Source organism: Sinohyriopsis cumingii, chromosome 7 (assembly GCF_028554795.1).
Source record: "Sinohyriopsis cumingii isolate HCF-2022 chromosome 7, ASM2855479v2, whole genome shotgun sequence".
In the NCBI taxonomy this organism is placed as follows: domain Eukaryota; kingdom Metazoa; phylum Mollusca; class Bivalvia; order Unionida; family Unionidae; genus Sinohyriopsis; species Sinohyriopsis cumingii.
In genome coordinates this window covers 86,442,967-86,457,588 of record NC_142967.1, presented here as the reverse complement: position 1 = coordinate 86,457,588, position 14,622 = coordinate 86,442,967, and the positions used below count along the sequence as shown (strand labels likewise).

General features: G+C 42.6%; 1 protein-coding gene across 1 annotated transcript in view; it reads right to left on the bottom strand.

Annotated features, from left to right (window-relative positions):
* The window catches only part of LOC149795666 (steryl-sulfatase-like), a 78,030-nt gene that overhangs the window by 28,617 nt on the left and 34,791 nt on the right, over nucleotides 1–14,622 (bottom strand). The window lies entirely within an intron of this gene.

Below are 14,622 nucleotides of genomic sequence, written 5' to 3'. Positions count from 1 at the left end.
TTCATGGATATGTACGACCACGTTCATGGATATTGCACGACCACGTTCATGGATATATACGACAACGTTCATGGATATACACGACCACGTTCATGGATATACACGACCACGTTCATGGATATACACGACCACGTTCATGGATATTGCACGACCACGTTCATGGATATACACGATCACGTTCATGGATACACACGACCACGATCATGGATATACACGGCCACGTTTATGGATATAAGCAACCACGTTAATAGATATACACGACCACGCTAGTGAATATACACGACCACATTTATGGATATACACGACCAGGTTTGTAAATATTACACGACCACTTTCATGGGGGGCCCCGAGTGGCCAAGTGGTCTAAAGCGCTCTACGTTAAGGATCACTGCCATCTCACATCTGTCTGCGTGGGTTCGAGTCTCGGATTCGGCCAATGTGGGGTGGAGAAGCTTTGGACAGGACAGATAACATGTCCCCATGTTTGACTAAACGAGGAGGCAGTCCTTTTCTTTTCTTTCCTTGGGGTTTAGGAGAGGGATGTTTTCTGGAGGGTGATATCTTTGCTTTGGGTTCCGTGACATTCACCAAAAATAAACTAACGGCAATGTCTAAGCACACGCGCTTTTATCTGTTTTTTGGGACTATCGTTTTGACATAAAGGTAACAATGTGTTTTCCAAAATTGCCAAGGAATCCTCCCCTTTGGTGACTCCTCTTTTTCTTTGAACGATTGTGTCTTTTCTTAGGGTAACGTCGATGCTTGGCTAAACGCATTGTCGGATGACGAGCACGTCTTTGTCTCTTTCTTTTTTGACGGTAGTGACGGTGTGCACTTCTTTGAGGTGACATCTTTTGGGAGTTCACTGATACCCCTACGTTTATCGCAGCCTTTTTTATACTGGAACGCGTCGCCACTGATTGTCTTTACGTCGTATCAACTTGAGGACAGGCATGACACGTCGTGCAGGGGTACGTAACGGACTAAATCGAGCCAGTTCTTGCTTGGACAAATCCAGTAAACTCTGTAACATGCCCGATCTCTCTTGGACTTTGATTTTGGGAGAAGGTACTTTGTGAGCAGCGGCCACTGCCGCTAAAGAGGAGGGTCCTGCCACTGGAGAAGTTCTTGGTGTCATCAACGGAGAAGTTCTTGGTGTTATCAACGTCTCCAAGTACTTCTCAGTTCTTGGTGTCATCAACGGAGAAGTGAATGAACCTGAGGCTACCGGAGACGCGGTCACCGTCCTTGCAGGTCGTGGTTTGCGAGTGTAAGGTTGTGTCCTGGCCGCAGTGCCTCTCTTGCGACTAGTTTTTTGTGGGCTTTTCTTTTTCTGGGGGCTTTTCTTTTTCCGGGGTGGTGAGCGGAAAGAGGAGGGTCCCGCCACTGGAGAAGTTGTTGGAGACACGGGTCTCCATGGGGCACTGGTCTTGATACCGTGGCTCTTTTTCTTCTTGGAGTTTCGTTTGGCTTTTTTCTTGGGGAGAACTTTGGGAGCATTAGGATCCCATCTTAAGAGAAAGCGAATGATGACACCTCCTAGAGTACCACTCCCTCCAGGTTTCAAAATGATTTGTTTTTTGGTTTGAGTGTCGATGCGGGGATCGGCCAGTTGGGTCAAAGCGACTTTGTTTCGATCAAAAAAGCGTTTGGTTTGATGAGGAATCTGAATGATCCCTTGGAGTAATTGACGTGCTGTCACCGTGAACCATCGAAAGACTTCTTTGAGACTGGCTTCTAAGACATGAGCCCGTATTTGTGGATTTTTTTCGCGACTGATGCCATACAAGGCACGAATCAATTTGACGGGAAGATGCGACTGAAGGGACGTCATGTTGAGACTGTGTGAGACAGACGAAAAGTGTCTAAGGTTTTTATAGATCTTTTGGGGTTAAGTCGAGGACGGAGACGTGTACAGGACAGGTCCTTCGTCTTGGCACCAGTGGTGAAACAAGTGGGTACGAAATCGCAAATCATCAGGGGTAGTGGGTTTCAAATCGACGAGTAAATAGGCGTGTGGAGTTTGAGTGGCATCGTCGTACGCCTGAGTCAGCCAAGGTGTTCCTAACTATTTGGCTAAGACTTGCACTTGCGATTTATCTCGAGGGCTTTTAAACAAGACCACGTAATGAGCATTGAGACTGATGGTGCGATGGGCTTTACTTTGTTGAAACAAATTTTGAGTGATATAAACGACAATGGCATTACGATGATGCCCTTTGCGCGTAAACAAAAGTTTAATTTCTTCTTCGTCTTCTCCTAACATGTCGTCGAAAATGACCAAATGGGTTTGACGGGAGTCAGAAACGATTCCATCGTCTTCCTAAGGAATGACTTCCACAAACACGATGGAATCGCCTTGACTTTTTCGCAGGAGACTGTACGTCGATTGCCACTCTTTGTAACACCACACGATGCGTTGAGGTGGACGATCGATCAAATGATGTTTATGTTCGATCAAACGTTTGACAAATTCGGTTTTGCCTGAACCGCTAGGTCCAGCAATGAGCATGTTAAAGGGATGGCGAAGATACAAAGCCTCCCAACTGGCACGATCTAAGTGTTCGTCGATGACTTTGAAAGTGGTGCAAGAGGGAGCAGAGACAGCAGAGGTAGCCATAGTGTTTGGAATGTCACTTGTGACACGAAAACAGACAAGACAATACTTATACTTTTTCAGGACACGTTTACTGAATGTTTTAAAAATGAACACGAAAGACTAAAATACATAAAAGCCAAAGGCTTAAGTACAACGATAAAAGGCACATGAAAACGATCAAAGTGGAATAGAAACAAGTTTCTGTACAACATGTTTTGGGTAATGTTCTGACCAGTTCAGCAGGGGGTAAGGTCACACAAATGTCGTCCCGAAAGAGTCTTTCACGAATGTCCACGACAGTCCTGTCCTGGGTGACGGGTTCTTCTTCTGTTACTGTCACTAACACAGGTTGAAAAGTAACTTTTTTCTTTGGACGCTGAAAGGAAGGATCACAACTCTCGAGCATACTGGGCAACTTCTTGGGTCCAAGCCTCAAAACCCCATTTTTTCCAGGCACGTACATCTGCCCAATGGGGGTGTAAGTCACAAGCTACACACACATCGTCATACACGTCTTCGGTAGCTAAAAGTTGACGAATCTTTTTTTCCTATAGAGGTCGAGAAGTATCCAGATGAAAACGCATGGTTTTGAGCAAAATGAGCCTTTCTTGACCATTTAGGCCATTTGGGTGGTAAGTACTGTTCGTAAAGAGTCCACAAGGAATCGGATGGTAAACGAAATCCCAGAAAACAAGTCACTAAGACACACACCACATGTCGACCCAAATTGAACGAAACAGTTCTTGTAATAATTGATGGTAATGATCCACGGTTTGAATATGGTCATTGAGTTCCTGTGATAAAAGCCTTGGCAAGGCAGCCTCGTTTTATATTCTCTTTTTTTCGGAAGCAATACACGTACTTTCTACCCAGAGATCTTCGTTCTCCAGTTGGGAATCTAAATGCTCCAAACTGTAACCTACACTTCAGAGTTCGATTAGAAGTTTCCTTTTCCACTAAGTAGATTCCACGTAAAATATGTTGGTAATCCTTTAACTCGTCTTCCTCAATTCGTTGCTCTAGGTGAATCTCGAAGTAACCAAAATCACGAACATGTCGATCATTGGTGACCTCAAAGTGTTGAGCAAGGTCTGACCACTTAAACAATTTCTGACGAATCAGTTCTCTTATAGCATTCAGGTACCAGTGGTTCAAACACCGGTGACGTAACGGATGCAATTGTTCTTTAAGTTTGACTTGTATTTTGACCAGTTCTCGGTAAATGCGTTCTCTCAACTCCAAAGCCAAAGCACGAATGTTCTCTTGTAAAGTATCCATGAATAGGTCATACTAAAAAACTTTATTTTCTCGTAGACAATAAGTGTACTGCCTGGTTGGAGATGGTTTTACTCCAGCAGCAAATCTAAATGGTTTAGTCACTAACTTGCACTTTACAGTTCGTTCACTAAGGTGACATTCTGTAAAAGATGTTGGTATTCCTTTAACTCTTCTTCCTCAGAACTTTGTTGCAGTAAGTCTACCTGGTACCAAATAGAATCATCAATAATGAACCAATTCTTTGAACCAAAAGGTAGTTGATCAAGGTCTGTTCAATGAAATACTTTCAAATGAATCAATCCTTTTATAGCATTAAGGTACCAGTGTCTCAAAAATCGGTGACGTAACGGATGCAATTGTTGTTTACGTTTCACTTGTATTTTGACCAGTTCTCGGTAAATGCTTTCTCTCAACTCCACAGGTAAAGCACGAATGTTCTCTTCTAAAGTATCCATGAATAGGTCAGGCAGTACAATTGAATTTACAATCTTCACACAGAGCAAACGTAATCCACATAGTAAGTAATTTCTGACCACTGCCATTCAGGGTAACGTTCAAGAAAGTCACTGAAATCGTGTGATGTAAACAGTCTAAAGCGGTATCATAGGATGAACGCACCCTTGATCCAGAGAAATCTAACACACTGATTGACATTTTTCACTTTCCTCTTGTGAATTTCTCGGCACAAAAGTTATACAGTTACCCATTGAGATTTCACTCTGGCAAGTCCCTGACAAACTTCCTTGTAGATCTTCTCTTGCAGTTCTTTAGGCAATGATTCAATATCATTTTTGAAATGAAGTTTAAATACTGGTCTCGGTGATGTCCAACATTTGATTCCTAGCCAATCTGGTTTCTTCAACGACATGGTAAGTTACTTCAATGTCTCGGCCCCACTAAGGGTAAGTAATGACAATTCGGTGACCATCGAGCATGTTCTAGGTAGGCCGAATCTTGTGGTTCCCAGTGGTGAAGTGACACAACGCAACTGAAGCACTTGACTTTATCCCCTTCACCCAAGTAGAAAAGTCCGGCTCTGGCTAATTCTCTGGTCGGTCCTCCCAGGTACTTAGGCCATTTTCCTTTGAACGATTGAAGACGATTTTCAAAGTCGCAGTATTCAGACAAACGCACAGGGAACGAATATTCGTCTTTCACAGGTTCGTTTCGATGAGGGCAGGGTGACATCGACAGCAGTTTGCTCAGGGCTGGATGACATCCGTAGGGTGGTAGACGTGAAGGTTGACATCCACATTTAAAATGAAACCCAGTAAAGTGTCCAAGAGGACGAGTGGCATCGCTTTCGCATCCCTCAGGTTTGACACGCACAGCATCACTCTCCATGATAGGGGTAGTGACAACAAAGTTCCCATGATGCTTTACGGCATCGCTAAGGTCACAACGTACAACATCGCTCCCATCGCAAGGCTCACAATCGCATTCGTCTGCAAACTCCCTTACGCAATTACAATGGTAACCGCATGGACACTTGCAGTTTCCTTCCGGACATTTTCCGTCGCAATGCATGGGTCTTATCCAACCAATATTAGTCACACTAGGGGAAGGTAAAACTTTTTTACAATCCCCAAACTGGAACGATGTCTCTTTCAAAGGATTTATCTTGTTTGCTTGGTCTTGGTAGTCACAATGAACTATCGATCTTGCCTATGGTTCCTTTTTATACTAGTCGCAATGAAGTCTCAAGCTTGTACATCGTTCCTTTTTTATGTCTTGTTTTGGAAGGTACCGTCTCTAAGGTGCCGTCATAATTGTATCGTAGTGTAATGGGTGGAAAGGCCATAGAAAGGTAAGGGCAGTACGGAGACCATCGAGTATGTTCCAGAATAACTGAATCTTTATAGATACATAGATCCATTCGTAACTTCAGGCCACAACTGAAACACTGTACTTCGTATCCCAATCCAGTCTCAGGTCCAAAGTAGACAAATCCTGTTCTAGCTAAAATATTCGAAGTAGGTAATCCTTCCCTATCCATGGGCCATTTCTGAAACGTTTCCAATCGACAGGCACAATCACAATAGTCATGCAAGAAGACCAGAAAATGGTGTGGTTTGAACTTGGAGTTCTCATCGGGTTTCTCACTCGAGTCTTGCTGTGGCGAAGTTATCCTTCTGGTGAGTGGCTATCCACTTACCACCAATATTTTATACCAACATGCCCATACGGCAAGGTGAAGTGATTGGGAAGTCGCACTCGCTTCTGGTACACGATTTGATAGACTTTTTTCAAGGGTCGACTGACGATGTGGTGAGTGGGTAAACGTACAATCTTGTTTGGCTGATAGGTGGTCACTATAAAGTGTTCATCTTTTCCAGACTGCAAGGCTTCTTTCAATACGCCAAAGTTCACCACTCGACTGGTACGATGATTCAGAGTCAATCCTTTCACTTTACACTTCGTGTGCACTTCTCCTTGTTTGTCCCGGTATTCGTAGCCGTAATTTTTAGGACCACCACTCGCGAAACTTAAAATTTTCTCGTCGGGGTGCTCCTCTGTCCAGGCTCCTAAACGGTCTCCTTCAATGTCAGGGTGATGTTGACTCGGGTGATCGATGTAGATGCAACTGTCTGTGTGAAAGTACAGGACGCGTTCCCCTAACAGTTCTAAAGCTTCGTACAATTTCAAGCGAGCATGAGCTGTCACGTAAGCCGCAATGATGACATTTCCAAATTCGTCGGCTTGTACAAAGTCTAGATCTTCTTCGTAATTCACAAGATCAAATCCTCGCGAACGACGTCCACGTGTTTCATGTATTTGGTTTTGTCGTGAACCATCTGAAAGTAGCGGGAAGGTTCTGTCAAATATTCCGTCTTGGGTAAACACGGTCGTTGTGCCATTTTACCCCACAAGCAATTTAACATCACTTTGGCAAACGATCGCCTGCCTTCGTTTTTTTCGATATGATCTAAAGTAATGCCTTCTTGTGCCCAGTATTTCTCTTTGAATGTCTTTTGGTCTTCGGGAATGTGACACCAGGAAGGATAGCCACTGGCTTCTTGTTTCAGTTTCAAAAAAGAATCCACTTAGTCGGCCGAAATGCCTTTCTGACTTGGGTCACCCTTGTGGTAATGTTGTATCTTGGGAAAGTGACAAATTTCGTACACTTCTAACAGTTGGTTTCCTATGTCCAGAGCTTTGAACAATTCCACGCTGACCCACGTCCCCGTCAAGGCACGTTCTTCCTGGGTGTGCAGACAAGGCTGGTCTTGGTTGCACGTTTCGGCACAAGTAAGGCACAAAGGAAACATCAGTTTGTCTTGACAATGGTGAGGTAACACAGGGATGGTACAAGTCCGTGGGAGGCAAAACTTTGCACTTGATCAAGCCTTCGTATTGTCGAATATTTTTCAGGTCAGTGTGTTCTGTTAGCAATTGCGGGTGCCCTGCAGGAAAGCGACAATATTTGCACACGTAGGGATACAGCGAACACACGTCCAAGTATTTGATTTCTTCTCCTTTCTCTTCGTCGGCTTGGTACAGCAAACAGGTGGCATTGGTTCTTCCTCCGTACAAACTATCCCTCGGATTCAGGGGATCCATGAACTGGTAACTTTCCACGAGGCGTTTAAACTCGGGATCGATTTTCAAACGGTGATCTTACTCGTGTTCCCACATCTCCACCACTTGGTATCCTTGCTGGTCTAACTTTAGGCGTCGCTGACAAGTGGCCTGGTACAAGTCTTCTATGGTTCGATGTAAAAACTGATTTTTAGTGCCACGGTCAGGGTAACAGACGTGACATCCGTGAAATAAGCAACCGTTAAACTCGTACACGATCTTGGTGTTTTCTAAGTCCCAACCATCGACCAAATACGTTCCGATGGTCTTTTCGCCCCCTCCATTGCAGGCATGCTGAATCCATTTGTCTTCCTTGTCGCACAAGTAATGTAACCAGCGTAGGGCTTTGACCGAGTACTGACGTTTGACAAAGTTGGTCGTTTGAGGACTGGTGACAGCCACGGTGTTTTCAGGCATGAATCGTTGGCGATACACTAAGGAACATGCTTTGGCAATGGTGCAAGCTTCTTTCAAAGGATCGATCCCTCCGTGTTCCATGAACAGTTATCGAAATTTTCCACAGCAACGCCGTAAAATGTCCACGTCGGAACGACAATACTTTAACATTTCTTCCTGAAAGTCAAAAGGGTCCGAGGCGTGAGCCTGGTACCAAGTGTAGAAAGCTTCTCGTTGTTCGGTACGCATGTTGTCGGGGTCGTAATAGTGAGTCTCAGGCAAATGGGGAAGAACGGAATGTTGATTGGCTTCGGTATTGAAAAAGTATGGAAAGTACCCTTTAGCCATTTCTGTCATTCCAAACGTTTTAGGCATTCGACTCAAAGGCATGGCCAAGTAACTCATCGAATCTTTAAACTGTACTTGTCCCACTTGCACGAAAATGATTTTGGCTCCGTTCAAAGTGACTTTAGGACGCTCGTTGCCATGTTCCGTATAGTATCTGAGAAGAAACTGTCTTTCGTATCCCGAGAAATTGTGAGCCATGACTGTGGCATGGCGATGACAATCTCCGTAACGTTCGATGTCCACTTGACTCCAGGTCTTGTCGATAGGGTTTAAGACCCAATTGGCGAAATCGGCTAGCGTGTTCGGTCCCCGAAAGATTTTTTCACGTCCTCCAGGAATCCTGTTGCACTAAGGGCAATGACTGACAATAGGTTCTTGAATACACTTCTCGCACGCTCGATGAGCCACGCAGAAATTAGGAATGTGAATGCCAGTCTCTTGCATGCATTCGAAATCGGAAAAGATGAAATGGTCTTTCTTCTTCATGTGACCATCCTCTTTCTCTTGTTGGGTTGGTATTTTTGCATGTAGCAAAATGTTCCAAGTCCACGATTTGGTGACAAATGTGACATTTTTTCTTTCCTGAACATACGTGTGCCTTGGCAGTATTGGTGCGTATGCCTTGTCCACACGTGGGGAACAATCTCAGCAGTTGACAAGCACATTTCTTCTGTGAACCTTGTGTCTTCAAATGTTGTTGGTAACAGATAGGGTTGACAAACGTGAGCAGACAAGCAAGACAATGCACTCGTTCTTGTCCTTCGTCCAGACAGGGTTGAGAGGCCAAACATCCTGAGCATTTCGATCCACAATGCTTTTGTTGCTCTCGATTGTTATAGCCATAGTCACATTTCTCACAGTAAGAGCTGTATCCCAGGAATGTGGTGATACTGGTAATGGTATCGAAATGGTCATCGTGATAATAGAGATGAATGTATTTTCCATCTTTAAAGTCTTGACCTCAAAACAACAGAGGTCCGCGCACTTCTTGAGGGTGCACTTTTAAGGTGTAGCGTGGAGCTAGGACGTCTTGCAATTTTTGCAATTCTGGAATGCCACAGGGTGTGTCTTTGGACAGACCGGCTTGTTGTAACAGGAGTTCTGCTTCATTTCGTTGTTTGACTCGGTCCGATTGTTGAATAGTTTTCCAGGCTCTTTTACATTCTGCCGTGTCGTTCTTATTGGCATAGGTTCGTCCCACCACGATAGCCCTGGCTAAACACATCTGGTCATGAGAGTTGTGAATTTGAACGAGGCTACGCTTAATGCTGCGAAGGCTGTTCACCAATAACACCTTTTTCCGTTGTCCAGTCCCTTGAGGAGGAGAGACGTGGGTCATGTCCAGTGTGGCTTTTCCATCGGTGATGTCAAACTCGTCATTGGATTGTTGCACGTGTTGAATCTTGTCCATGACTTTGGAAGGGGTCAATTCTGCAGGTCTACTAAACTCGATCCAAACAGGGGATTTCAAACCGTCGTGTTGTATGGAAAGTCTCAAGCGATCGTATTCTTTGGGTTGACATTGTCGCATGAGTGTGATGAGCAAAGAATCCCACATCTCGGTGATGAACCCTTCTGCTTTCTCCAAGGTTACGTCGGACTTGAAATCTTTAAACTTCACCGTGTATTTGTAAGCTGTGGTTCTAAATTTTCTAGAGGTGCGCTTTTCCGTCTCTCGAATGTGATAGTACTTTTCAGGGTGAACTTGGACTAGGTGCAGATTCTCTGGGTTTGGATTCTGGTTCACTCATGTCCTCTTCAAATTCACTGACATGAATTTGTGCCAAGACTTCAGCAATGGTACGAGGCGATAGATCACGTTTCTGTCTCTTACGTTCTTCTTCTCCTTTCTTCTCGATTGAATTGGATCGTTTCATCTTGACTGCAAAAAGTCAAATGACTAAAGTTTAAACACCATGGGTTACTTTATATCCATGACAGACCAGCGTATATAAGCGTATATAAAGGGTGTGTGTGTCTCGTCCTTCCACTATTCATTTCACTCTCAAACCGAGCAGAACAATGGATGAGACTACTGAAATCGAACTTTTCATCAGAGCTTTGCGAGGGGTCATCAGAAAATTTTCTTCAGACCAGCCGACGGACTACTCACCCTCCTTTCGCGATAAAAGTCAAGATACTTGCTATATCTGTCAGAAGAAAGGACATTGGTCTTCAGAGTGTCCAGACCGTCAAAAAAAACAAAACAGGGGTTAAAACAGACAAAAGTCAAGATACCTGTTATCATTGTCAAGAAAAAGGACATTGGTCACCAGATTGCCCTAAGAAACAACAGGAGCAAGAAGAAGACGAGGGGAGTTATGGAGAGGAAGAAGAGGAAGAAAGCAGACAGGTAAAGAAACAGAAAAAGGAGAAAAAAAGAAGGGAAGAAAGTGAGAATGAAGAGGAGGAAAAAGCTGTGAAAGTGAAGAGATTTAAAAAAAAAGAGTGAAGACAGAAAAAAGAAGAAGAAGCCTATGAATTTTTTAAAGTGCTATGTGGTGTTGTGAATTGAATTGTAAAATTTGTACTAGAATAAACAGTCTATAAAACGTAAGTGTCTGTTGGTTTTGATTTTTACACTAAAAATTTACATTCATGCACTCAATTATTCACACGTGCTATAGGGGTACTATAAGGATAAAAAAAGGGATTTTTGAGTTTTAATTGATGTTGGCCATTGAAATACTATCTCTTTTCGAGAGACATGGGTGGCCCTGAAAAGGGCCTTTGGGTCTTGGTGGGTTTTAAACAACAAACTTAGGAAGCAATCAACTTTAACTGTATTAAGCCTTTGCCACGTCCAAGGCCTACTTCTGGACTGCGTACTGTCGATGATGATGATTTGGTAGAAATTATTAAGGGTGGTATAGTAGGTGTTGTCACAGGGTTGGATTGTTTAGCTCTGGAAGGTCTTTTTCTCTTCGGTCGTAATAAAGAAGTCTGATACATTTGTTTCAGACTTCTTAACTCCGCTAAAATGTCTAACAGTACCGTAACGGTTTGACTTTCACCCTCTTGTTTCTTGGCTGCTTCTTCTTGTTGTTTCTTTCTTACCCCTTCTTCTTGCTGTTGTAGGAGAAAAGCTTGTTCCCCGCTTCCTTTTGCTGTTGTATAAATTTCTCCAATTCTTCTTTCTGTCTCTGTTTAAAATTCTCCACGTGTGGTAAAAAGGAGAAGGTGACGAAGGTACTGGTTCAGGAACAAATTCTTGAGAAAGAAAATCCACAAAATCCCAATTCACCTCTTCTGGAAGTAAGTCCGGGTTCACTTGGGTAGTCTAAACGGTCTATGCACCCCAATTCATTGTCTTCTGAGTTTCCGTTATGTTTATGTTCACTGTGTCGCATGGATTGACTGCGCACAAACGCTAGTGTCTCTATATAGGGAATGTGACATCACGGACTGCTCTTTTCCGATTGGACGAATAATGACTGAATTTTGTAACGCGTGTTTGGATTGGTCAATGAACTCAATCCGTTTCGATCCTCCCTCTCCCTATAAATACTTGCAGTTCGCTGCATATCTTCACCTGTTCTCGTCACAAAGATGTGGACCGACGTGGAATCCTCTACTCTTGTGTCTTCAATGATGTTTAGAACGGACTTACCGATGTACGTCCGATCTACGTGGACTATTGTCAAGATAACGGATACCTGTGTGTGGAAAAGAAGAATCTACGTAGAAAGACAAGGTTGTTTAAAGAGAGTGATGATCTACGGTCCAGAAGTAAGACAGTGTTTAAGGACAAGAAGGAGACTTAAGCGGTGCCCTCTATGTTAACAGTATGGTATGCTAACATAAAACCAAAGGCCCTTTTCAGGGCCACTCCAATGCCTCGAAAAGACATTCCCTTTCATGCCTACATTTCTTATTTTTTAATAAAAATGACTGTTGTCTATTGTCTATTGTCTGTGTTCTCTCCCTCTCCCCTGTTAAATTTCCCTTGACGCTATACAGACCCAAAATATATTCCCATGTTCAATTTCCCTTGACGCTATACAGGCCCAAAATATATTCCCATGTTCAATTTCCCTTGACGCTATACAGGCCCACGATCTATTCCCATGTTAAATTCCCCTTGACGCCAAAGGGACGCGACAGTTTTCCCCATGTTAAATTTCCCTTGACGCCAAAGGGCCGGGACCCTATTTTAACAGTAAAATCCCCTTGACGCTATATCGCCCCCATTCACTACTGACGACCAAATTCATCAATATACACGACAAGGTTTATGGATATACACGACCAAGTTTATCAATATACACGACCAAGTTTATGGATATACACGACCAAATTCACGACCAAGTTTATGGATATACAAGACCAGGTTTATGGATATACACGACCAAGTTTATGGATATACAAGTCCACGTTTATGGCTATACACGACCAAGTTTATGGATATACACGACCAGGTTTATGGATATACAAGTCCACGTTTATGGCTATACACGACCAAGTTTATGGATATACACGACCAAATTCACGACCAAGTTTATGGATATACAAGACCAGGTTTATGGATATACAAGACCACGTTTATGGATATACAAGACCAGGTTTATGGATATACAAGTCCACGTTTATGGCTATACACGACCAAGTTTATGGATATACACGACCAGGTTTATGGATATACAAGACCAGGTTTATGGATATACAAGACCAGGTTTATGGATATACAAGACACATTTATGGATATACAAGACCAGGTTTATGGATATACAAGACCAGGTTTATGGATATACAAGACACGTTTATGGATATACAAGACCAGGTTTATGGATATACAAGACACGTTTATGGATATACAAGACCAGGTTTATGGATATACAAGACACGTTTATGGATATACAAGACCAGGTTTATGGATATACAAGACACGTTTATGGATATACAAGACCAGGTTTATGGATATACAAGACCAGGTTTATGGATATACAAGACCAGGTTTATGGATATACAAGACCAGGTTTATGGATATACAAGACCAGGTTTATGGCTATACACGCTTCAACATAAAGATCACACACTAAATAAAGATAGCATCATTTACAAATCATTTGCCAAAAAAAAAACAAAAACAGCGCACTTTATCTCATGCGATTCTATCCTGTTAAAAGTTTAACAGACAAGCACGGATATTATAATTATTTCAGCCCGAAAACTTGGTCGGCCTCTGTGTGTGTGTGTGTGTGTGTGTGTGTGTGTGTGTTTGTTTTTTTTTTGTTTCGCGGCATCTCTCAACGAAACGCGATATGACCACGGTATACCGCAATAAATAAGGATTAGCAGACAAATGTTCTGGGACAGGGGCTTGACACTTTTTTCTGTCTGTTAATAGCTGTGAAAAAATATCTTGCTCTGATTTATAGCAAAATAGCACGATATTATGTCCTTGATAGTATTAGGACAAAATAACACGATATTATATCCTTGATATTATTAGGACAAAATAACACGATATTATATCCTTGCTATTATTAGGACAAAATAACACGATATTATATCCTTGATATGATTAGGACAAAATAAGACGATATTATATTCTTCTTAGGATAAGAAAAAATAATAATTATCTTGAAATAAAAGAAAAGAAAGCATTTCAGCTCCCAAAAGATATAGCAACAAGCCCACCCACCCCTTAGATGTCCAATACCGTGAAGTATATAAATTTCCTGTGTTAAGTGTTGTGTGAGTTAAAACATCGTCTTGACCTAAAAAGCCTAATGAAGAAAAAAATTGAAGTTTTTAATACTGAGGACTACAATTTTCTAGCTAATTGGCAAGGAAACTTTGAGAGGGATGACAACATCCGGGCAAGATATTATTAGAGAGGTAGTAAACATAAAACACATTTTCCAAACATGAAAATATTTAGAGGACTTGAGAAATTACATAAAGCTAAGACAAAAAACAAGTGCGCCCATGAAAATCATTGGATCTTTCGCAGTTTTGCGTGTGTGTGTGTGTGTGTGATTTGTATTTTTAACGTAGCTTTAACAATGTTTCAGTCATATCGCTACGATGTCTGCAGTGTGGCAGATTCTACTTATGCCTAGCACTGGGGCATCATGCCGCAGACACGTATCATGATGTCCCACCCAGTCACATTATCCTGACACCAGGCCGACCAGTCCTAGCACTAACCTCTTGATGCTGAGCGCGAAGCGAGGCAGCTGTTGGCACGATTTTTGTAAGTCTTTTATATGACTCGGCCGGGGATCGAACACATGACCTCCCGCATCCGAGGCAAACGCTCTAACCACTAGAGCACATGAGATGTCTCGCAGTTTTGCAAAGGAATACACATACTTATCAGATTCACATACACTAGTAGATAACTAAAACGTTTTATGAAAGTTGGATTTTGCGCGAAAATGTTTCACAACAATGTATTTAGCCTACACGTTAGCATA